This window comes from Myxine glutinosa, chromosome 3, assembly GCF_964187855.1.
Source record: "Myxine glutinosa chromosome 3, kmMyxGlut1.1, whole genome shotgun sequence".
NCBI classification, from domain to species: domain Eukaryota; kingdom Metazoa; phylum Chordata; class Myxini; order Myxiniformes; family Myxinidae; genus Myxine; species Myxine glutinosa.
Window position 1 is genome coordinate 1,576,206 of NC_136263.1, and position 12,036 is coordinate 1,588,241.

The 12,036-nt window shown below is 48.6% G+C and overlaps 2 protein-coding genes across 2 annotated transcripts in view; one reads left to right on the forward strand and one right to left on the reverse strand.

Annotated features, from left to right (window-relative positions):
• Positions 1 to 12,036, reverse strand: part of PDCD11 (programmed cell death 11) — a 698,902-nt gene that overhangs the window by 254,916 nt on the left and 431,950 nt on the right. The gene's annotated exons all lie outside the window — the stretch shown is intronic.
• Positions 1 to 12,036, forward strand: part of KCNK18 (potassium two pore domain channel subfamily K member 18) — a 68,230-nt gene that overhangs the window by 1,162 nt on the left and 55,032 nt on the right. The gene's annotated exons all lie outside the window — the stretch shown is intronic.

Here is a 12,036-nt window from a genome sequence, read left to right on the forward strand (position 1 = left end):
ATGATCTACGGATGCGATGACCCGACATGGTTCAGTCTGTCATGATCTATGGACGTGATGGCCCGACATGGTTCGGTCTGTTATGATCTACAGATGCGATGACCCGACATGGTTCAGTCTGTTATGATCTACGGATGCGATGACCCGACATGGTTCAGCATGTTATGATCTACGGACGAGATGACCCGACATGGTTCATTTTGTTATGATCTACGGATGCGATGACCCAACATGGTTCGGTCTGTTATGATCTACGGATACGATGACCCTACATGGTTCAGTCTGTTATGATCTACGGACAAGAGGACCCGACATGGTTCCGTTTGTTATGATCTACGGACGAGATGACCCGACATGGTTCATTCTGTTATGATCTACGGATGTGATGACCCGACATGGTTCAGTATGTTATGATCTACGGATGAGATGACCTGACATGGTTCAGTATGTTATGATCTATGGATGTGATGACCCTACATGGTTCAGTTTGTCATGATCTACGGACGAGATGACCCGAGATGGTGCAGTTTGTTATGATCTATGGATGAGATGACCCGACATGGTTCAGTCTGTTATGATCTACGGATGCGATGACCTGACATGGTTCAGTCTGTTATGATCTACGGACGAGATGACCCAACATGGTTCAGTCTGTTATGATCTACGGATGCGATGACCCGACATGGTTCAGTCTGTTATGATCTACGGACGAGATGACCCGACATGGTTCAGTCTGCTGTGATTTATGGATGCGATGACCCAACATGGTTCCGTTTGTTATGATCTACGGCTGCGATGACCCGACATGGTTCAGTATGTTATGATCTACGGACGAGTTGACCCGACATGGTTCAGTTTGTTATGATCTATGGATGTGATGACCTGACATGGTTCTTTTTTTTTTTTTTTTCTTCTTTTTTTTTGTATACTGAATCGAGGCTCGTGAAAGAGCGAACATTTACTTCACAAACAAATCGACCAGACAAACAAAATACACAAAAAGAGGGAGCGGAAGACAAGATGGGGAGAAAAGGGGAAGCACACAAACACAACATCAGAGAGCAGGGAGATGTGTGGAAGGGAGAGGGCCCGGGGGGAGGAGGCATGGGAAGGGGGGGGGGGGGGGAAGGGAGAAGTATAAAGCACAAGGTCACCAAGGACTTCCAGGACAGAAGTTGGTATTTCAAAAAGTGGAATTGGGGTGAAATTAGCGGGGGTAGAAAAGATCAAGGTTTTGGATGGGGGAAGATAAGAGATGGTGGTGAACAGCTGTTTTAAAGACTTGGAGGGTGGAGTGGGATTGAAGAGAGTGAGGGAGTTTGTTCCAGAGGTGGGAGAAAAGAGGAATGAAGGAGTGAAGGTGAGCAGAGAGTCTTGATTTTGGCAGTTTAACCAAAAGAGGGTTGCAGGCAGATCTTGTGCGACCTGTAGGAATATTTGTGGGACAGAGCCCAGAGAGAGCTGTGGGGGCAAGGACAGAGAGGAGTCGGTAGAAGACGGAAAGACCACCAACCTGCCTGCGGTGAGTGAGTGAGAGGCCTTTGGAGTTAGCTTCATCGCGGGAGATTCCAATGATTCTGAATGCTTTGGTTTCAACAGCGTGAAGGCGAGCTAGGTGTGAGGCAGGAGCACCAGCCCAGAGGGGAGAGCAGTATTCCATTGAGCTGCGGATGAAAGCCTTGTATGTGGTGAGGAGCTCAGGTGTGCCAAGGAAGGACTTCGCACGACGGAGGATGCCCAGTCGGCGACTGGCTTTGGAGGCCAGATTTGAAATGTGGTTTTTCCAGGAAAGATCATGGCAGATAGTGAGACCCAAAAGCTTGAGTGACAGAACTTCTTGGAGAGGATTATTCAGAAAGTGGATGGGAGGGTTGTCCAGTCGGTCTTTTCGGAGAGACATCGTAAGAGTGTGAGATTTGTCAGGATTGAAAGACATGTTCCACTTGTTTGCCCAGTCTGTGATTTTGTCAAGGTCTGCAGAGAGTGAGGAGGCTGCAGACTGCCGATCTGAGGGATGAAGAATAGAGCGACAGAGAGTAGAGTCGTCAGCAAAGAGATAGAGAGGATTTTCAGGAGAGTCAGAGAGATCATTGATGAAGACCAGAAAAAGCACAGGGCCCAGAACACTGCCTTGGGGAACTCCAGCCTGAACAGGAAGAGGAGATGAGAGAAACCCATTCAGGGCCACACGTTGACTACGACTAGAGAGGAAGTCCGCCAGCCATGCGTGGAGATTTCCATGGATACCAAAAGAGGAGAGTTTGGTGAGCAGAGCTGGGTGCCAGAACCAGCACCCGACATGGTTCATTTTGTTATGATCCTGCCATGGTCCTGCCATGGCTGGGTCCTGCCATGGCTGGGTGCCAGAACCAGCACTCGGGTCATCTCGTCCGATCACAGGTTCAGTCTGTTATGATCTACGGATGTGATGACCCGACATGGTTCAGTCTGTTATGATCTATGGATGCGATGACCTGACATGGTTCAGTCTGTTATGATCTACAGATGCGATGACCCGAAATGGTTCAGTCTGTTATGATCTACAGATGCGATGACCCAACATGGTTCAGTATGTTATGATCTACGGACGAGATGACCCGACATGGTTCAGTATGTTATGATCGCAGATCTCCGATCTGCAGATCTACGGATGTGATGACCCAACATGGTTCAGTATGTTGTGATCTACGGACGAGATGACCCGACATGGTTCATTTTGTTATGATCTACGGATGCGATGACCCGACATGGTTCAGTCTGTTATGATCTGCAGATGCGATGACTAGACATGGTTCAGTCTGTTATGATCTACGGACGTGATGACCCAACATGGTTCAGTATGTTATGATCTACGGACGAGATGACCCGACATGGTTCATTTTGTTATGATCTACGGATGCAATGACCTGACATGGTTCCATTTGTTATGATCTATGGATGCGATGACCCGACATGGTTCAGTATGTTATGATCTACGGACGAGATGACCCGACATGGTTCATTTTGTTATGATCTACGGATGCGATGACCCAACATGGTTCGGTCTGTTATGATCTACGGACGTGATGATCCGACATGGTTCATTTTGTTATGATCTACGGATGCGATGGCCCGACATGGTTCAGTCTGTTATGGGCTACGGACGTGATGACCCGACATGGTTCAGTATGTTATGATCTACGGACGTGATGACCCGACATGGTTCGGTCTGTTATGATCTACAGATGCAATGACCCAACATGGTTCGATCTTTCTCTGATATCATCATTATTGGACTGCAGGCTCGTTTAGCCCTTTCCACCCCAGTTTCCTCTTCCATTCGTATGGAACCTATCAATGATCCACACACAATCACACGCACCTCGGTATGCACTACATGTGCATGACAAGGTGCGTTCAGTGCTGATCACTCTCACCTGCCCCACTATTTTAACCTGCCTCGTTTATAAATGGCTCTTTTCTTCAAGCCCAGTGGACACGAGCATACCCAAGCATCAAGCTAAATCGCTGAGACATTCGTTCAGGGTAAATGACGTCACAATAGTATGACGTCACATGTGGGTAAATGCGATCTGGACCACAAGTTCGGTGAGGTCGGTACGGTCAAGAACCTCATATCTCCCCTCAAGTCCTTCAGACACTGATTTTTATTTTTAATGCCGTGAATAAACATTCGCCCATCATGGACAATGAAGGTTGTGGTCAAGTTTCATCAAAATCGTGAATTTTGGTCGAAGTTCCGAGTGTTTACCTACAGCCTGACTGTCTCACTGACGGACACCACGTGATGCTAATTCCTCACCTGAATATTTTTTGTTGCAGTTGAGCTAAAAACAATTGGGGGGATATTGTAATCAGCTCCGTCTGTGCTGTGTCTGTCTGTCCGTCCGTCACGTTATGTCCTCCTAAATAGTTTCGCACACAATCACACAATAACCACCAAATTTACCAAACTTGGTAGTTGTTATGAAAGTCAAGTCCACAACATTGTCCTAATAGTAGGTTTAATGACTTCGATCTCTGGCAACATCCTGTAGAAATACAATCATGCAATATATCAGGATTATGTAATCAAGGAGAAGTTCAGCAATTATCAATCAGTGCAAGCAAGCCTAGATCTTCTACATATACGCACCATTCGAGTCTACGAGTCACGGATTAAATGTCACAGGAATGTTCCGGAGCGATGGCCGTCCGAGTTCTTATAGATGCCTCTCAGTGGTTAGAGAGAGCATAACACCTGGGTTCAACTTAGATACAATTTCATTACATTCTCCCCGCCGTTAGAACTACACTTCCGCTAAGGCAGGAATCAAGCACGCAGCAGCAATAGTAGGGCAGCGATTGTCCGTCCGTGTCAGTCGGTCCATCTGTAGCGATCGGGGCGACGAATTTCCCTTCCAGCACGGGTCCGGAAACTACCGGGTACTACATCCCCAAGTCCGGAGTCCCCTGCGTCGGAGTAGCCGCCTAAGTCAAGTGACAAAGGTGGCACCACAGTGCCTACAGGCTGGGGTGTATTTGGCGGCGAGATGGCCGGCAGATGCTCCATAGGCGGAGCAAGGGGAGAGTCCATAGACTCGTAAATTGGTTCGTCAATTTCCCCACAAGGGGCCAGGTGGCGTACGGAGACAGTTGACTCACGTCCATCTGCCATCAACACGCGAGCATGCTCGGGATTAGCTTGGAGTACTTGCACCTTATCCACAAGTGGATCATACTTACTCATGCGAACCGCATGTTTGAGGTAAGCCGGCCCCGGCTCTGCAAGCCAACTAGGTAAAGGTCGGATACTACCCGAGCTCCTCGGGTGATGAAACATCCGTTCGTGGGGAGTTTGGTTGGTTGCCGTACACAGTAAAGTCCTGATCGAGTTCAGTGCCGCAGGTAACGACCAAGCCCATTTATCTAGGCCTCGGCCAAGGGACCTAAGGCTTAGCGTGACGGCTCTCCATATAATACCATTGAAGCGTTCGACCTGTCCATTCGCCTGCGGTCTGTGCGGAGTGGTATAGCTAGAAGCGACATTATGCTGGAGTAAGAAGCTCCTCACCTCCTGGGACAGGAACACCGCACCTCGATCAGTATGCACGTAGGCCGGATTCCCAAACATAGAAAACAAGTTCTGCAGGCACCGGATAACCGTGGCGGCTGTCATATCTACGCACGTGAAAGCGAAAGGGAATCTCGAGAACTCATCAACGATAGTGAGCAGATAACGAGAGATACTCGATGCCGGTGACGCCGGCAGTGGCCCTTTGAAGTCCATCGCCAATCTCTCCCACGGCCTAGTGGCTCGGACCAGTGTCCCCATAGGAGGGTTGTAAAAATGCGGTTTGAGTTCAGCACATACAGAACAATTGCGACAGACCTTGCGAATGTCTTCAACCGAGTAGGGCAAGTTACGACTATGCACAAAATGAGCGAAACACATCACTCTGGGATGGCACAAAGTGTCGTGCAAAGCGCGCAGACCCTCCAAAGATATGAGGCCCACACACGTTGCCGGCCGCAATAAGGCGTCGGCAACCAGGTTATCCCACCCAGGGCGATATTTGATTGTGTAGCAGAAATCGGCGAGTTCGATACGCCAGCGAGTGATTTTCTCATTCTTAATGCGTTGAACATGCAGGGTGTCGTACATAAATGCAACGCTCTGTTGGTCCGTGATAATTTGGAAGCATCGTCCGAGCAAGTAGGGACCCCAACGCTGAATCGACTCGATGATGGCATACGCCTCCTTTTCGACAGACGAATGTCTCCGCTCAGCTGAGGTGAGAGTTCGCGAAAAGAAGGCCACAAGGCACCCCCCTTGGGAGAGAGTCGCGGCTATCGCATGATCCGATGCATCACTTTCAAAAACAAAAGATTTATTTTCGTCAATCGTCGCCACAGCGGCGCCAGCGATGTCGGACTTAGGGCTATGGAAAGTGGCCTTGGCGGCAAGGCTCATGGGGAACGCTTCGCAGACCACAAGTGGGCGGAGCTTCACAGAAATTTTGGACCCACTTCGAATAATGAGCGAACAGCCCGAGAGCACAGTTCAGCGAAGCTTGATCGCAGGGCGGGGCCATGTTGAGCAAGGGTCGCAGATGCTCCTTATCCGGAGCAACAGAGCCGTGGGTCACGGTGTACCCCAGAAGATCTATCATGCGAGCAGAGTAACGACATTTAGCCTCATTCATAGTTGAGCGATACCTCTGCGCGACCTCGAGGAAGCGCTTCAGATTAGCATCATGATGTTTCTGGTCATACCCGCAAACTGTGAGATTGTCCAGATATACAAAGACATCGGTCCAGTTCTCCTTAGCGATGAGGTCGTCCATAGCCCTCTGAAAACAATCGACCCCGTTCGTGACTCCAAAAGGTAGCCGGGTGAACTGGTATAACCTTTGACCCGATTCAAACGCTGTATAGATGCGATCGGCCTCGGAGATGGGGATTTGATGATATGCACTACGCAGATCGAGAGTGCTATAGACCGAATACTGGGCCACCTGTCGAACCAGGGCGTCCATTCCCGGAAGGGGGTAGGCGCCCAGCTGTGTAAACCGATTAATCGTCTGCGAATAGTCGATTACCATGCGTTTGCGATGCGCTTCGCTTCGTACCACTAGAACTTGGGCCCGCCATGGTGACCGACTAGGTTCTATGATACCTTTCTTTAATAGCTGGGCCGTTTCTTCCGCAATGAATTGCGCGTCAGCTCGTGAGTAGCGTCGCGATTTAACCGCTACAGGCGTACAGTCCGTGGTCATATTGGGGAACAGCGACAGCGGCTCAATTTCCATCCCTGCAAGAGCACACACAGCAAGCGTATCAGTGCCACCAAATTCCATTTCCAAACGTCCATGTCGCTTGAGAAAATCATGTCCTAACAAAACATCTGCACATAATGCTGGTAAGACCATGAGATGCACATCCGGAAACATTCGTCCCTTAATCACAAGCTTCAGTCGACATTCCCCTTTTGTGCTGAGCCTTAGCCCCTGAGAGACCATAAAGATTCGGCGTCTTGTCCCAAGAATCGGCCATCCATGTTTTTGCACAAGTCGAAAATCAACATAACTATCCGTGGAACCTGTGTCGATCAAAGCATTAGCAAAAATTCCTTCGATCATAAGTGGGATTATAGCACGAGCCAGGCCAGTTGGACCAGTAGTTATCGAGTCATCATGGTGAGGCGCTCGTGCCTCTCGTGTGGATCCAACGCCAGCTAAAGTCTTTCGTGCCATTGAAATCGTTTGTAGGCCAGTCATGCCGCCTCCAGAGGGCGCACGCGCCATGCGGGAAGTTCCCAGCTTTCGTGCCATTGCAGTAGCTTGTAGATCATACGTGCAGCCTCCGGATGGCGCTCGTGTCATGCGGGGAGTTTCAAAGCCAACATTAGCCGTTCGTGTGGCCGATCCAGGAAGTTGGCAGGGCGTCGGAAGAATACCGGCCAAGGACGGTCGCACCGCATACTGTCGTGTTTGCGCCACTTGTTTAGTCGGCGCGACGAGTCTCACCAAGGTCGAGCTCTCAGCTAGGGGCCCACGGGAAGGGGCGATCCTCATCAAAGTCGGGCGAGGCGCCCCGCGCACCGCTCGGTCCGCTGGCTCGGCGATAAGCACATTCATTGTCGAGCGGCTCGTTTGCCCCGCGACGACGATCGGCAAACTTTTGCAAAATGACCCTGCTTTGGGCACAAATGACATGTCGCATTTTTAGCCTGGCAAACAGACCTGAGATGATTTCGATTCCCGCAGAAATAGCATGTAGTGTTACTTCCGAGCTTGGGTCCAGCTGTTGCGGCTGCCGTCAAGCCCAGATCAGGGTCCTCCTCGGGAGTGGCCGGGGTCTCCGATTCCGGCGGAGGTGCCGAGGCGGCATTCACGACCTCGGCGGTCGCTCTCTCCGGTCGAGTTTGTCGAGAGGTCCCCACAGTGACGTATGGGTGTTCATACGTGTCGGATTGTTCCTGTGCTTGGGTATAAATGTGAGATAGCCGTAGTGCTTCGGCGAGTGTCAAATCGGCTTCTTCAAGAAGTCTCTGTTGGACGACTGGGGACCTAAGTCCGGCGACGAAAGAATCGCGAACAAGATCATCACAGACTTGTTCATGAGTACGTACTTCTGGGGCACTCTCGTTCAGCAGACGTCGGAGGTCTTGTGCAAAGTGATCTAAAGTCTCCGTGGGCTGTTGTCGTCGTATTGCGAGCAAATGCCGGGAATAGACCGCGCTTTGTTTTTTAATGTAAATACGCTTCAGCTCTGCGACGGCATCATCAAACGTTTCACATTGTTCGATTGCCCGGTACACATTGTGGTGTACCTTTGTTTGCAAGATGTCCAGTTTCGTTTCATCGGTGACGACGGCTTCCTGAGCCTTGAATTGGTTATCCAAGGTTTTCAGCCAGTGTGTCAATTCGGCAGCCGTGTCCGCCGCTTGAGGGTCAGCTGCGAAGATCGGCACCTGGATCATTTTGTGACTCGCCATGTCGCTCTCGTTCGCCTCTTGTTCTCGTTCAGACGAAGAGACGAATTGTCATTAATTGTTATGAAAGTCAAGTCCACAACATTGTCCTAATAGTAGGTTTAATGACAATTCGATCTCTGGCAACATCCTGTAGAAATACAATCATGCAATATATCAGGATTATGTAATCAAGGAGAAGTTCAGCAATTATCAATCAGTGCAAGCAAGCCTAGATCTTCTACATATACGCACCATTCGAGTCGACGAGTCACGGATTAAATGTCAGGAATGTTCCGGAGCGATGGCCGTCCGAGTTCTTATAGACGCCTCTCAGTGGTTAGAGAGAGCATAACACCTGGGTTCAACTTAGATACAATTTCATTACAGTAGTTATGATCACCACGTGGCAAGAAGCAGCATCATTTTAGTCCTGCCCCCTAGGGAGGAGTCAAAAAGTCAAATACCAAAAAAATGCAATGACGGGCGCATTTTGAAACTTTTTTTTCATGAAACTGGATATGCAATCAACATTGGGGGGACACTGTATATGGATCAACATTGGGGGGACACTGTATATGAATCAACATTTGGGGGACACTATATGGATCAACATTTTGGGGACACTGTATATGGATCAACATTGGGGGGATACTGTATATGGATCAACATTTGGGGGACACTGTATATGGATCAACATTTTGGGGACACTGTTTATGGATCAACATTGGGGGGCACTGTATATTGATCAACATTTGGGGGGACACTGTATATTGATCAACATTGAGGGGACACTGTATATTGATCAACATTGAGGGGACACTGTATATGGATCAACATTGGGGGGGACACTGTATAGGGATCAACATTGGGGGGAACTTTATATGGATCAACATTGGGGGGACACTGCATATGGATCAACATTAGGGGGGACACTGTATATGGATCAACATTGGGGGGACACTGAATATGGATCAACATTTGGGGGAACTGTATATGGATCAACATTGGGGGGACACTGCATATGGATCAACATCTCAAATATGTAACGATTTTTGGGATTTAATCCCCTTTTCATTGGGACTTAGGGTCGCATGTGTCAAAATGGGAAAAGTATGCAAATCGAAGTTTGATATGGAGTTATTCCCGATGGAACTATTTGCCATCTTTCATTCAGTCAAAGTTTGATTTTGAGTTATTCCTGATGGAACTATTTGCCATATTTCATTCAGTCAAAGTTTGATATTGAGTTATTCCTGATAGAACTATTTGCCATCTTTCATTAAGTCAAAGTTTGATATTGAGTTATTCCTGATAGAACTATTTGCCATCTTTCATTAAGTCAAAGTTTGATATTGAGTTATTCCCGATAGAACTATTTGCCATCTTTCATTAAGTCAAAGTTTGATATTGAGTTATTCCTGATGGAACTATTGTTACGTGCTCCTCCCCAAACCCCGGCCACGGTGTACCTCCGAGCCCCGAAAGGAGTCACGGCAGAAAGATGTGCTATTATGTGTGCCAATGACCAATGGGTACCAATCAATTGTTACAAAAACCAAGTATTGAATTAAAACCACACAATAATAACAAGTAACGCACGTACAAGAAAACCTCACTTGCACAGCAAACACCATATAATTTCGATGATGGTACCACCAATTTATCTGTATATTGATACAGATAAATTGGTGGTACCATCATTATCAAAAACTCTCTTCCTCACTCTCCCTGCACTGCCCTCTCTCCACCCCATCCACAGGAGTACCTCTGGCTACGGCTTCCTCTCCGCTCCCACCTTTTGTTCATATGTGTTCTGTACCGTCCTCCAAACAGTGATGACTCCATTTACATTTCTCTGTCGGACAACATGGACCAACTTCTATCAACTCATCCAAACTCTCTCTTCCTCATATGTGGCGACTTCAACTGTCATCATGCCAGCTGGCTGGGTGTGGGTTCATCTCTCACCAGCCATGGCACCTCAGCAAAGGACTTCTGCGACTCATTGGGACTGACACAATCTGTCAATTTCCCGACCCGGATCTCAGTCAATGGAGTATCTTCTCTTCTGGACTTGGTTATGACTAACTTCCCTGCAAATGTATGCTGCTCTTCTTCTGCTCCAATCGGTTCTTCTGATCATGTGCTTGTTAAAGTGGACATCTCACTGGCCATTCTCAGAGAGCCTCCTCAGCGCCGACGAGTCTGGCATTTCACTCAGGCCAACTGGCACGGTCTGCAAGCAGCCATCAATCAACTGGACTGGTCTCCCATCTCTAATGCCTCTGACATCAATTCTTCCTGGGACTTCTTCCAAAGCAAACTGCTCTCTCTCATGCACAGATTTATCCCATCTCGTCTTCAGTTGTCTTACCCTTCCTCCCGTCCATGGTACACTGAATCTTGTGGTGAGGCAGTTGCCCTGAAACAACTTGCCTTTGCGTCTTGGAAGGCAAATCGAACTGAAGGCAATCTCAGTTCCTTCCACCAAGCTCGAAACAAGTGTGTTTCTACCCTCAGGAGTGCCAGGAAGCACTATCTCTCCACACTCAAGATTGAACTCTCAAACCTGTCTCCTTCCTCCAAATCCTGGTGGCGTCTGGTCAAATCCGTTTCTGGTGTTTGTTCCCCCTCCAACCCCTCCCTTACCTCAAATGGCTACACAGTTGACACCGCACGTGACAAAGCCGAATGCCTCAACTCTGTGTTTGCCTCAAAATCTTGTGTCCCAAACCCATCTCTCTCTGTTCCCACCTTTCCCAGTCGAACCCAACTGCTCCTGGACTCTGTGTCCTTCTCTCCTGACAAGGTGGAGAAGTTTTTATCAAATCTCGACTCTGATTCTGCAACTGGACCAGATGGCATCAGCCCTCGGGTCCTAAAATCCTGCTCTGCCGCTCTATCTCACCCTCTCTCTGTTCTTTTCACCCTCTCTTTTGCTCAAGGTCATCTGCTGGCATCTTGGAAATCAGCAAACATTACCGCTTTACACAAAAAGGTGCAAAAACAGATCCTTGCAACTACAGACCAATCAGCCTGCTCCCAATTATCAGCAAAGTCATGGAATCCATCATTGCTTCGGATATCAAATCCTTCCTCTTCTCCAATGGCTTGATCTCTGATCATCAATTTGGATTCAGACCAGGTCATTCTACTCTGGACATGTTGCTTCTGCTGTCTCAACAATGGATGGAGGTCCTCGATGCCAAACAGGAAATCAGAGCTGTCTCACTTGACCTATCACGTGCCTTCGATACGGTCTGGCACCCAGCTCTGCTCACCAAACTCGCCTCCTATGGTATTCAGGGAAATCTCCACTCATGGCTTGCGGATTTCCTCTCTGGTCATAGGCAACGTGTGGCCCTGAATGGATTTCTCTCATCTTCCCTTCCTGTTCTGGCTGGAGTTCCCCAAGGTAGTGTTCTGGGCCCTGTGCTATTTCTGGTCTTCATCAATGATCTCTCCGACTCTCTGGAAAATCCTCTCTATCTCTTTGCTGATGACTCCACTATCTGCCGCTCCATTCCTCATCCCTCAGATCGGCAGTCTGCAGCCTCCTCACTCTCTGCAGACCTGGA